General features: G+C 43.6%; 1 long non-coding RNA gene across 1 annotated transcript; it reads left to right on the forward strand.

The window, feature by feature from the left end:
• The first annotated feature begins 6,796 nt into the window (after positions 1-6,796).
• LOC148639353 (uncharacterized) lies at positions 6,797-10,999 on the forward strand. Its single transcript, XR_015930822.1, has 3 exons — positions 6,797-6,904; positions 8,666-10,195; positions 10,600-10,999. It is a non-coding gene; the product is annotated as an uncharacterized LOC148639353 (long non-coding RNA).
• The last annotated feature ends 1,757 nt before the right edge of the window (positions 11,000-12,756 follow it).

The following is a 12,756-nucleotide window of genomic DNA, read 5'->3' on the forward strand; positions in this document are numbered from 1 at the left end:
AACCATAACTAAATTGTACTCTCTACCCAATGACCTGAAAGGTAGCCCCAGAAAGCTAAGTTATTACTGTATTGATATTTTCTTGCCTTTTGAATGGTTTGTGACCAGACTGTGTACGCAGTGCTAGTACGCAGGAGCCGCCCTCCTCCTCCTCCTCGCAGATGAAAACTGATGTGAAGAAGAGTAAAAGAGTCATGATCTTGGCTCACGACTCACGTCCTGCTTTTTCTTTTTAGAAATATATTTAGCACAGTTCATCCGTATGATGATAAAAAAAATGTTACCTTGTTTTAATAAAATGATTTTTTTTTTGGTGGACTGGTGTTTGCGTAGCTGTGGTTATTTCAGTTTTTCTCTTATCATTCATACACCTTGACCTCCTAAAAATAATTTTTCAACCTGGAACGTACAATTAGCAGGCAATAGAACAGGTCACATTGGCCTTGGAACCATCAAAAAGTAGTATTCACACATTCTCGGCATCAATTTTCCTTAAAAACAACTGAAAAAGCATGGTAAAGAATGATTGATTTTTTTAATGAAAGTTATTTGATTTCATTTATTTAATTTTCATAATATTTGAAATATGTTGGGATTAATGTGACTCAATATTATCTGCAGCTCTTACACTCCAGGCACCTGATAAAGTGGAACGCAGTGTCTTTGCCTTACATGGCGCTCAGCTCTTCCTCAATCCCAGCAGAAGCAGCAGCCTCCGGGTCCTGCCTCATGCACAGCTTAAAATGCAACACCGAGTAATACAACAAACAACAGGGAAAACCATTCACGATCAGACACATCCGTTGATTGCTGGCTCTCAGTAAAGGTACATTGCTGTGGTCCACGCATGAATCTGTTTTCTAAGTGCCTTATTCAATACAGTGTTGAGGCCAGTTTTCCCAGAAGCCAATTAAAGGGGAACACACAATAACTTGTAAAACCTCCAATTTACATCACAAAATAGACTACATTTCAAGGTTAAAGAATTACCATGTTCTGCGATTCAGAGCGAGGCAGCAAAACTTCCTGTAATCTGATGTGGCCCTATGACATTGTAAAGGAGCAGGCTTGTGAATACATCTCGTTTAATCCAATTGAATATAACTCTCAACTTTTTTACGTTTTTGCCAATAAATAATACTACATTGTTAACTCTGCATAAGAACCTTGGAATGGAACGTTTTTTGCAGTGAAATGTTTGCTGCATAACCTATACCCTTTCTCTCCTACATCACATTGCATTAGTCATTACAGTGATTAGTGAGCAGGAAGGGCTGCATCACATCGCAATTTGTGTGGAACTTGAATGCGAATTTGTTACAACATGGCGTAACTTACAGTACTTTCACAAAATTCATGATTTTGTGCTCAATTTTGAGTTTGTAAAGTTTTTCTATAATGTCAATGATTTTATTTTGTGACTGAAATTAAATACTTTTGTGTCTGCAAAATTGGGACTGTAGTTCCACCTTAACCTACTAGTACTGTATGTCTTTGGACTGTGGGAAGAAACTGGAGCACCTGGAAGAAATCCACACAAATGAAGGGAGAACATACAATTCCATCCAGAATGCACCCCAGGAATTGAACCCAGGACCCCAGCTCTGTGAACCACAGTGCCACCTCATTGCTATAGTCACTATAATTAAATGGAGTTTTTAATGAAAGTTCGGGAGGAATGAAGGCAGCCGCGCTCATTCGACAGAGCTGCTGCAATTCTCACTAATCCTGACGTAAGCAACCGGTCTCCATAAATATCAAACGTCACCCTCTCCTCTTCCTCGTTCGTTTTCTGCATGGTTTGTTTTCACCTAGCTCGAATCCATGCTCCCTTCTCACGGATCTACAAATCCGCCGCTCCGATGAAGACCTTTTCTGCAGCGCAGGAGACTCTCCTACTCTTCTCGTCCAGTCCACCCCCCTCAGCTCCCCTCACCTCCGTCTCATCGCCTCCTTCAGCCGCCGTGCCACATCAGCGCTGCTCATCTCCCAGCCAGTCCTCACAAGATCCAACTCCTCGCCGAAGACTGCGTTCCGCCGTCGTAGTCCCTCTCTCATTACAAACCCAGCCTTCCCGCTCCTCCACGGCAAAATCTCCAAATAACCCCCGCTTCTCTCGAGGATGTCCCTGCCGCCGCGCTTCACGCACATCGGCTCCCCCTTCTCCTGGATCATCTCTCGCGACTTCCAACCGGACCGTAGCAAGCCTCCAGAGGATACTTCGAAAACATGGCGTCCATTTTAAAAGAAACGCTTCCCAAAAAAAAAAAAACTCTTTTTTCCCTGTACTTAACCGCAGTCTACACAAGGAAACATCAACTCCCCAGCTTCCCCCGGCGCCCTCTGATGACATCATCCGCGCCGCCGCCTCTCATCCCAATGTGAGGACCGCAAGGCCGCTCGCGCCTCTGCCTGTCACATCTTCTGTCTTGTCTTGTCCTGATATATCCGTTTCTGTCTGTTCCCCCAAGCAATCCATTCCTCTGCTGAACAACTGCACCTAGCCTCTTCCACCGAGCCTCCTGCCCTAATCTCCTCACTGCCGAGTCTAAGGCCCCAGGCTCACACCCCTCCCCCTCGCTTAATCTAATTTCTGCACTCTCCTCTGTCTCTACCTCCGGCGTCCAACACGGCTCACGCTCCGCCAGCTTGGTGCCTTCGGCCCCGGTTTCTTTTCTTTCGGCCCCTGCTGCTGTCTCCATGGCCCGAAGGCCAGCTAGTAAACGACCCCCAGCTCAGCCAGCCAGCCCTTACCCTCCCCCACCCCCTGGCATCCAAGACGACTCGGCAGCCTCCTCAGTCCCTAACGCAGCCTCCGCCCCTGCTTCAATGGAAACAAAAAAAAAAACCATCCTCATCCATTTGGCCATCCATGCAGTAGTTCATATAATCAACAAAGGAAAGTCTTCATCCCAATCCATCACGAAATTCCTCTGCCGCTTTAAATGGATTTCTGTCACATCAATTTATCTGCCCAGCTGCTCACATTCCAGGTCACCTTAATAAGATAGCTCTCTCTATCGCTTTCAATTCAGGAACTCGGCACCAGATGCAAGACCGAACCCCTGCACAGTACCTCCCTATTAGGAACTCGCGTTCCTCTGAATCATCCTTTCCATCGCTATCTCCAGCTGGCCCAGCAAACTATCCCCTTAGGGATCGCCCCTCGAACTCTCAATTCTTACTGCACTGCCTGGAATGGCTTCCAATCCTTCCACCTCTCCGTGAACTTAAAATTCCGTTCTTTCGATATTCTCACCGTATCATCCTTCGTTTGCTATCGTAGAAACTCACTCAAGGTACGAGCATCCACCACCAAAGTATACCTGTGCGGCATCCACTCCTTTTCGGCACGATCTGTCCATCCCTTATCTACCCTCAAATTACTCTCCTTAAAGGCTTTCGGTGGCTTGAAAAACCACTTCCGAACCTACGCATCTACGTTGTCAGGTCAGGTTACCACTCACCCTGGGCCAACCGCCCTCTTGAATCTTTATTCTTGTTAGCCTTCTTTATCTCCCTAAGGTGCTCCAAAATTACCGCTCATTCCACATCCTTCGATCCTTCTTCTCAACCCTGCTTATCCAACATCTCCATCTTATCTTCCAAGACACTGACCTTCTATCTCAAAAGCAAAACCAACCAACTCGGATCCGCCACTCTCATCTATTATTTCAAACTCTGTTCCTACATAAGCCCTTATGAGCCTCTATCCCATTACGCACATCTTCGCACCTCTGCCGGAGCTTACCCTACTGTCCCTCTGTTCGCAAATGAGAAGGGCCGTATCATGATACCCTCCTAAACAATTCTCCGGGCACTCCTTTAGATCAGGGGCCGCATCCTCCGGATGCGCTCGCCAAGGCATACCCCAGTATCTCATCAAGCAACTCGGCCGTCGATCCTCCGAGGCTTACCATGCATACATCAAAACTAACCCCGGTATCCTCAAGCAGGCACTTTCTCGCCTCAGCCGAATTCGCCCAATAATCTTTTGTTTTTGTTTTTTCTGCACTGGTTACTGGGGGTCCCGCTTGGTTCTTTTGGGGGGTCCTATCCTCCCTGTCCAACGGCGGGGAGGATGGCCCTCAGCCAAGCGGGTTACGCCAAATCTCCACATCACAATAAACAATTCTAATTTTTCCCAAGCTTTCAGATGCTGTCATTCCTCGTGAAATGGAGTTTCTAATGAAAGTTCGGGAGGAACGAAGGCAGCCGCGCTCATTCGACACAGCTGCTGCGATTCTCACTAATCCTGACGTAAGCAACCGGTCTCCATAAATATCAAACATCACCCTCTCCTCTTCCTCGTTCGTTTTCTGCATCCCTCCTCCACCCCCTCTCCACCTTTGCAGCTACCCAATTGGTCGCATGGGGGTCCTATCTTCCCCGTCCAACGGCCGGGAGGTTGGCCCTCAGCCAAGCGGGTTACGCCAAATCTCCACATCACAATAAACAATTCTAATTTCTCCCAAGCTTTCAGATGCTGTCATTCCTCGTGAATGTCAAAACTCACTTGCAAATGAGCAGCCTGGGATCCAAAAGGATAAAGACAAGGATCCAAACAAAGCACTATCCCAAAGCTTGGCTTTGTACAGTATTTCATACAGGGCTTGATGCAGAAGGCAGATAATCTAAGTCCATGCAATAATTGCTAAGGGAAAGTGACTTTGTGTTTTTGGAGGGAAGTCACTCAACACGGAGCTGTGTTAGTGAAACGATTGTTCTGATGTACGGCTGATGTCCAAACACTGAAAACATGATTGTGTATGCAATCGCACTCCCGAGCTCCATTGGGTATGGTTAAAATACCTTTTTATAGTTCATCACATTCAAAGTGTGTGTACTTGATGAAAGTGTAACACGCATTTGGAGGAGTTATTCAGGATTTTCTTTCATTCAACTATTTCAAGACCCATTATTTTCAGATGTTGTAGTATACGTGAATAATGAAAGGCCTTCATATTACACAATGAAGGAATGACTTCGCAGGTGTGAAGAATAAAAGATTAATTCAGCTCACTTTGGGGAGTTTCACAATGGCCCTCCTTATAGAAATGTGGGTTTGATTAAAGGAGTGAAGAAAAAGCACTGAATAATATTTGCTTCTGTAAACGTAATCATCTCAAAATATGGTTGAAGAAATTGAAGAAGGTTAAACATAATCCAAAACGTATAAGGTCAATTTAAGTACAACCAGAATTCTAGTGTTTATGCAATGCATCTGTGGGTTGATATGAAATACGGCCGTACTTAAACTAAACGAGGTTATCGAGAGCATATTCCGAGTACGGCTGTGGCCAATTGTACTCTGAACTGCGAGGACCGTATCTTATCCTGAACGGGCTGTGCGAATACCGTCCTCTGCTGGCAGAAGGAATAGATTACAACGGCACTGTATTGGCGATTAGTCCTATTGCTAGAATATTGAAACAACAAGGAGTCCGCGGAGTCAAGCAAAGCTGAATAAACAAGTACCTGAAATTCAATAGGATTTTGTGTATTATAAATAGGTGTGGAATTCTCATGTACAGTGCTATTCATGGATTCCTTACACAAGCAGCCGTTGTTATGATACTTTCGTAATCTGAATATAAATCTATCTACTTAAAACTGTAATTATTGAATAGATTAATGTCTTTGAAATGCTTCATTAACTGGGCAGTTTCCATGTTTGGAAATGTTTTTATTTTGATTGCTGATTGCTAGATACTGTATGTTTAATAGGCATGCTGTTAATATTTTCTACAAGAGCCAAATAAGACAGTTATGCTGTAGTAAGTTATACATAAGTTATATAACATAAGTTATACAGTTTTTTGTTCTGAGGTCAATTTGAATCTCATACTAAATTACTGGTGTCCTTTTATCTGAGAAACACTACCTGATTGATCACCTGATGCCTAGAAATTAGCATGCACAGTAGCCCAGCGTTTAGCATTGCTAGCTCAAGGTGCTGAGGCCCTGGGTACACTTCTGGACCTGGGGTGCTATCTGTATGGAGCTTGTATGTTCTCCCCATGTTTGCATGAGTTTGCTTTGGGTGCTCCGGCTTCCTCCCACAGTTCAAAGAACTACTGGTAGGTTAATTGGCTTCTGGGATAATTGGTGAGTGTCTGTGTCTTCCCTGCATTGGACTACCATCCAGTCCCAGGTATCTCCTGCTTATTACTTTCTGAGGCTCTGGCTCCCCCGTGCCCCGCGACCCCCTGACCCCCTGACCCTGAATTGGATGAAGCGGTTAGAAAATGGGTGGTTTCTGTTATGCTCTGGTCATGCTCTGCCATAGCAACAACTTGTAAAAAATGCAGATGCTAGGATTTAACTCAAAGAAGGAGCTCAGATCACTGTGTTGGCATCGCTGTACAGGTGTCCGGTTTGTTTTAGAACATGTGCTAAAATCTTATTTACTCACTTCTAGACTTTTTACCCCCCATATCAGCCTGCAGGTGCACAGTGGTCTGTGGACACCCTCCTTGCTCTGTCGTAAAACAGGAAATAAAAAGCAACTGGTTTTGACTTTAATGCACTGAGACTGTGGAACTTGTCAGAAAGGCAGCTTCTAACAGCTTTTAAGTGAAGACTAAGAACACTTTTCTATTTTATTCAAATAGATTATATATATTTTGTTTAAATATATGTTATAAATGTTAAAATGACAGCTCGTATAAGCTTGTATTTTTACCTTTCGATCATTTTTATAATTGCTTTGAGTTGCTTTTACCACGATAAACAGTACAAAATATGAGGTGTTGAACTTGTCAAAAGTTTTAAAGCGCTTTATGACGTAAAGTGTGATGACAGTCCTTGGCGGTCTATGTAACAATTCTTCTTGAAGTAGGTCATCGGGCCAACAGTATATAAACATTACAGCTCAAGTGCTTTTGTATCTGAACGCTTTTAGGTAAGTAATTTAGCAGCTGCGGTATTAATAATGATTTTAATGGCAAATTCAATTGCAGGTAAAATAAAAATGGCGGATAACTTTCTTTCTAGCTTCGTGAAGCGGTCGCGCTATATTATACATATATACCATAATAAGAAACATAATATGTACAGTAGAATTTTTCACTTTAAGCTGGCATTATCCAGAACCGGGTCAGGGCCCGGACCCGGACCGTGCAGTGTGGTCCGTCGGCCTTCTAAAGATGTTTAGGAGATGGAGGCGCCCTTGGATTTGATTAGAAACTTGCATAATTTCTTAACTTGACCCCATTATCTTTAAAAAAAAAAACGGCCAGGCCCAGACCAAAGCATGAAGGCTGCGAGGATCGGGGGACTCTCATTTTTGGTCACAGCATACAGTAGTAGATCAGTAACCTCTGTTTATCGTGATAACCTTTAATTATTTTCCAGTACTTTTTCAAATGATAAAACACATTGTCTCGCCAGTTTTGCTAAAGATACGGTTTTAGTGTTTACGCATAAATTTGTAAGCCGTAGGTTTAAATCTCGTGTTCTTATTTTCAGCATTTTCATCGTAAGGGAAGGCGCTCGTTTGCGATTTACGCGCTGAACATTGTAAGCAGAGGAGCCTTAAGGCACAGCCTCGCCTTAACACCATCGTTTGCATTGTTATTGTCATCCAGAAAAGCAGTCGTAAGAAAATGAATCTGTGGCAGCTCCGAACATTAAAAAAATCTAGACTGCAAATACATCCCAATCTTACTATCAACACGTTTTAAGAGCGCTCTCCTTTCCACCGGTATATTGCAAGTGATTGCAATTTACTTTTTTAAAAGAACCACTTCCAATCAAAAGGGAGACATTTTGTAATGGTAGTTATCGTGTTATACAGTATACGTAATTGTAGATATACAGTACATAAAGGGTATGAATAGGTGTGAGCTTTTACTGTATATTTAATATTTTATCTGACCCATTTGTAGAAACCGCCTACTCAGATTTAGTTAAGTGGTCTGCCACCATAAAGACAGAAAAATATAATGACACCCTGTTACATTAACTGTAAAATAAACGCCGTAACTGCGGCCATATGAAAATTTGGATAAAGATTATACAAACATCCTAAGGAGCTCTATGACATATGAGCGTCGTAATAGTGGTTGGTGACCTGACGTAACAGTGCTCCCTGAATTACGTGATCTGTATATACCCAAATACAGATATATCACATAGGGAGATGCAGTCAAACATTGCATTGTTATCGTCGTGGTGAACTATTTCTCCGCTGTTTAAAACTTGTTTGGTAAGTGTCATCAAATATGCTTGTCAATTTGTAGCGAAATCGATAAGAATGTAGTGAAACGGCTAATTAATATTGATAAATTCCCTTATTCACAGTGACTTTTGCTCAAACCCCTGTTGCATAATGGGTTAATTTTATATAAAAAACATTTATATCATAGATATAATACAAGCTTTGAAATGAAATAGTACATTTCCAGGTTTCATTTAAACATTTTTAAAAAAGCTCATGACTTTAAGCATTCTGAACATTGAGAATGTTATTTGGGAAACAAATGTTTATTATAATGTTTATGTTTAGGATCTGTCTCCTACTGAGTCAGCATGCAGCATTCAACACCATTAGGTTTAATATTAAAAAGTTGTGTATTTCCTGAATTGTTTTTTTTATTCTTTTCTATTAGACCATACTACACTGTGCAGGATATCATTTATTTGCCATTTTTGCCTTTTCCAGATACCTGGGAAACAAAGCTCATATCTCATTTGCCAATGGAGCCCAGTCCTAAGCCTGGTGCTCTGTCCCCCTCCCCGAAGGACACAGACTCGAATCGACCCGCGCCCTTAAGGCGACAGGATCTGATCTCCACGTACTGCCCGCCTCCCAAGATACAGCTTCTGAAGGACACCTTCCAAGAGAAACTGATGCGGGAAAAGGAGAAAAAAATGATCGCCATGTACAATCGGCGGCAGGAGGCAGCTCTACAGAAGATGAGAAAATGTTTCCAATATGTCAAATACGCTGCGGAGAAGAAGACGGGGAACAGCTATCGCTTCCAAACCCAACAGGGCCCCGAGAAGAACATTGTGGGGTATGATCGGTCTTACCCCCTGAAGCCTATGGGTAACAGGAAAGTCTCTGGCCCTGGTGAGGTTCGGGCTGTGGACCGCCCGGAAGCACAGAGTGATTCCTTGTTTGCCCCCACCCCGCCTCAGGATGGTCATGAGAGGCCCTGCGAGAGGCCGGGCAGGAGGGGCTCAAGAGTACGCAAACCTAAGGACAGGACTGTCCTCCCCATGGTGGCGACCCCTTCAGGGTAATGCCCTTCTCATGCCAATGGGAAGGAGCACTTTCAGTTGCAAGAGGAGCCACGAAAAGTGGCCGAGGTAGAGGCCGCGCTGAAGGAGGAGCATTGCCAGAGGGAGGCCAGCCTGCAGGATGAGATGCGCCGGAAGGAGGCCATGATGAAGGACGAGATTCGCCAGAAGGAGGCCATGATGCAGGCGAAGCTCTTCAGAGATCAGGAGGAGCTGAGGATGGTTCAGAGAGAGATGGAAGACTCCAGAGAGGTGGCCGGAAGGGAAAATAGAGGACTCCTGACCCGAAGGAAGACACTCCAGGCGAGGCTGAGCGAGCTTCGCCACAGAGGACCGTGGGCCAACCACCGCTCTAAGGCCGTGCCTCTTCTGACCTGCAGAATGGAGACGCAAAAAAGCCTTCACTCCAAGGAAAGCCCTTCCTTTCAGAGGAGACAACCTTGATTATGATTCTCCAATGGAAGATGGCGGATGCGCAGAATCGCATTTTCCCTCTGCGCTTTCCCATCAGGAGAGACGTCAAGTGAGCCCTTGCAGCCGTGGGCTAGAAGACGTCCCCTGTGGAAGGACAAAGTATCCCAAGAAAGCAAGGCTCCCTGAAAGCGACGTGTCAGCGGCACAGGCCGCGCAGGCCCACTTCAGAAATAACACAGCATGTCTGGATGAACAAACTCTGTCAGTGGAAAACAGATATTTGTCCCCTACAAGTCTGATGTGCCCTACCGCTGAGCAATTTCCATATGAGAATAGCCAGAGTGGAAACCCTCAGCTGGTGCCCTGTGAACTGTGTCACAGGAAGTTTGCTGTAGAGAGGTTGGAGAAACACAGCAAGATCTGCAAGAAGCTTCAGAATTCAAAGAGGAAGGTTTTTGACTCTTTCAAGCACAGGGCCAAGGGAACAGAACTGGAAACATACATCCATAAGAAGAAGGTTAAACCGCCAATCGTAGTAAGGGCTATCCTTAAACTCTTTCCAAGCTTCCCTTGATTTCTCCTAGAGTCAGATTCAGCTTATAAATCAATGTAAGTAATAAATAAGTGATTTATGAAGTACTCTTCTGAAAAACTGCAGCAAAGGCACATTTGCCAGACAGAATAAATGGGTCTTAGTGACTTCTGAATTCTGTTGTAAAAATCTACATGAGATATCAAGCAAATAGCACTCACAGCAAACAAAACCATAACTAAATTGTACTCTCTACCCAATGACCTGAAAGGTAGCCCCAGAAAGCTAAGTTATTACTGTATTGATATTTTCTTGCCTTGTGAATGGTTTGTGACCAGACTGTGTACGCAGTGCTAGTCTGGACTTTTTCTGGAAGCTGTTTTATTGGTTTCATTTCCTGTTCCCAGCTGAGAAAGAACAACTGGAGGCAGAAGCACGAGGATTTCATTCGGAGCATCAAACAGGCCAGGGAGGTGCAGCAGGTGATCACGCAAGGAGGGAAGGTTGTGAACCTGCCCCAGCCCCCCGCGAATCCAAACCCCGACTACGTGCCCTGCCCTCACTGCGGCCGGCGCTTTGCCCCCAGGCCGGCACAGAGGCACATCCCCAAGTGTCAGCACATCAGGAGCCGCCCTCCTCCTCCTCCTCGCAGATGAAAACTGATGTGAAGAAGAGCAAAAGAGTCATGATCTTGGCTCACGACTCACGTCCTGCTTTTTCTTTTTAGAAATATATTTAGCACAGTTCATCCGTTTGATGATAAAAAAAATGTTACCTTGTTTTAATAAAATGATTTTTTTTTGGGTGGACTGGTGTTTGTGTAACTGTGGTTATTTCAGTTTTTTTCCCTTGCGAAAATGTGTGTCGACCGTGAAAATAAATTTCAAGCTGTTCTTATCATTCATACACCTTGACCTCCTAAAAAAATTTTTCAACCTGGAATGTAGAATTAGCAGGCAATAGAACAGGTCACATTGGCCTTGGAACCATCAAAAAGTAGTATTCACACATTCTCGGCATCAATTTTCCTTAAAAACAACTGAAAAAGCAAGGTAAAGAGTGATTGATTTTTTTAATGAAAGTTATTTGATTTCATTTATTTAATTTTCATAATATTTGAAATATGTTGGGATTAATGTGACTCAATATTATCTCAGCTCTTCCTCAATCCCAGCAGAAGCAGCAGCCTCCGGGTCCTGCCTCATGCACAGCTTAAAATGCAACACCGAGTAATACAACAAACAACAGGGAAAACCATTCACGATCAGACACATCCATTGATTGCTGGCTCTCAGTAAAGGGACATTGCTGTGGTCCACGCATGAATCTGTTTTCTAAGTGCCTTATCCAATACAGTGTTGAGGCCAGTTTTCCCAGAAGCCAATTAAAGGGGAACACACAATAACTTGTAAAACCTCCAATTTACATCACAAAATAGACTACATTTCAAGGTTAAAGAATTACCATGTTCTGCGATTCAGAACGATTCAGCAAAACTTCCTGTAATCTGATGTGGCCCTGTGACATTGTAAAGGAGCAGGCTTGTGAATACATCTCGTTTAATCCAATGGAAATATTGCTCTCAACTTTTTTACGTTTTTGCCAATAAATAATATTACATTGTTAACTCTGCATAAAGAATCTTGGAATGGAACGTTTTTTGCAGTGAAATGTTTGCTGCATAACCTATACCTGTTCTCTCCTACATCACATTGCATTAGTCATTACAGTGATTAGTGAGCAGGAAAGGCTGCATCACATCGCAATTTGTGTGGAACTTGAATGCGAATTTGTTACAACATGGCGTAACTTACAGTACTTTCACAAAATTCATGATTTTGTGCTCAATTTTGAGTTTGTAAAGTTTTTTCTATAATGTCAATGATTTTATTTTGTGACTGAAATTAAATAATTTTGTGTCTGCAAAATTGGGACTGTAGTTCCACCTTAACCTACTAGTACTGTATGTCTTTGGACTGTGGGAAGAAACTGGAGCACCTGGAAGAAATCCACACAAATGAAGGGAGAACATACAATTCCATCCAGACTGCACCCCAGGAATTGAACCCAGGACCCCAGCTCTGTGAACCACAGTGCCACCTCATTGCTATAGTCACTATAATTAATGTCAAAACTCATTTGCAAATGAGCAGCCTGGGATCCAAAAGGATCAAGACAAGGATCCAAACAAAGCACTATCCCAAAGCTTGGCTTTGTACAGTATATCATACAGGGCTTGATGCAGAAGGCAGATAATCTAAGTCCATGCAATAATTGCTAAGGGAAAGTGACTTTGTGTTTTTGGAGGGAAGTCACTCAACATGGAGCTGTGTTAGTGAAATGATTGTTCTGATGTACGGCTGATGTCCAAACACTGAAAACATGATTGTGTATGCAATCGCACTCCCGAGCTCCATTGGGTATGTGTCACGACCACCAGGCAGTCAAGACCAAAGCGTAAGCGAGCTAATCAGACCCAGCAGCGGGTGATTATTAACAAACGCCGCCGCACGAGTTAAACCACCTGCGCACACTCATTGCGGTGCGCACTGCTATTTAAACCA

Source organism: Lepisosteus platostomus, chromosome 27 (genome assembly GCF_059453375.1).
Source record: "Lepisosteus platostomus isolate fLepPlt1 chromosome 27, fLepPlt1.hap1, whole genome shotgun sequence".
NCBI lineage: Eukaryota > Metazoa > Chordata > Actinopteri > Semionotiformes > Lepisosteidae > Lepisosteus > Lepisosteus platostomus.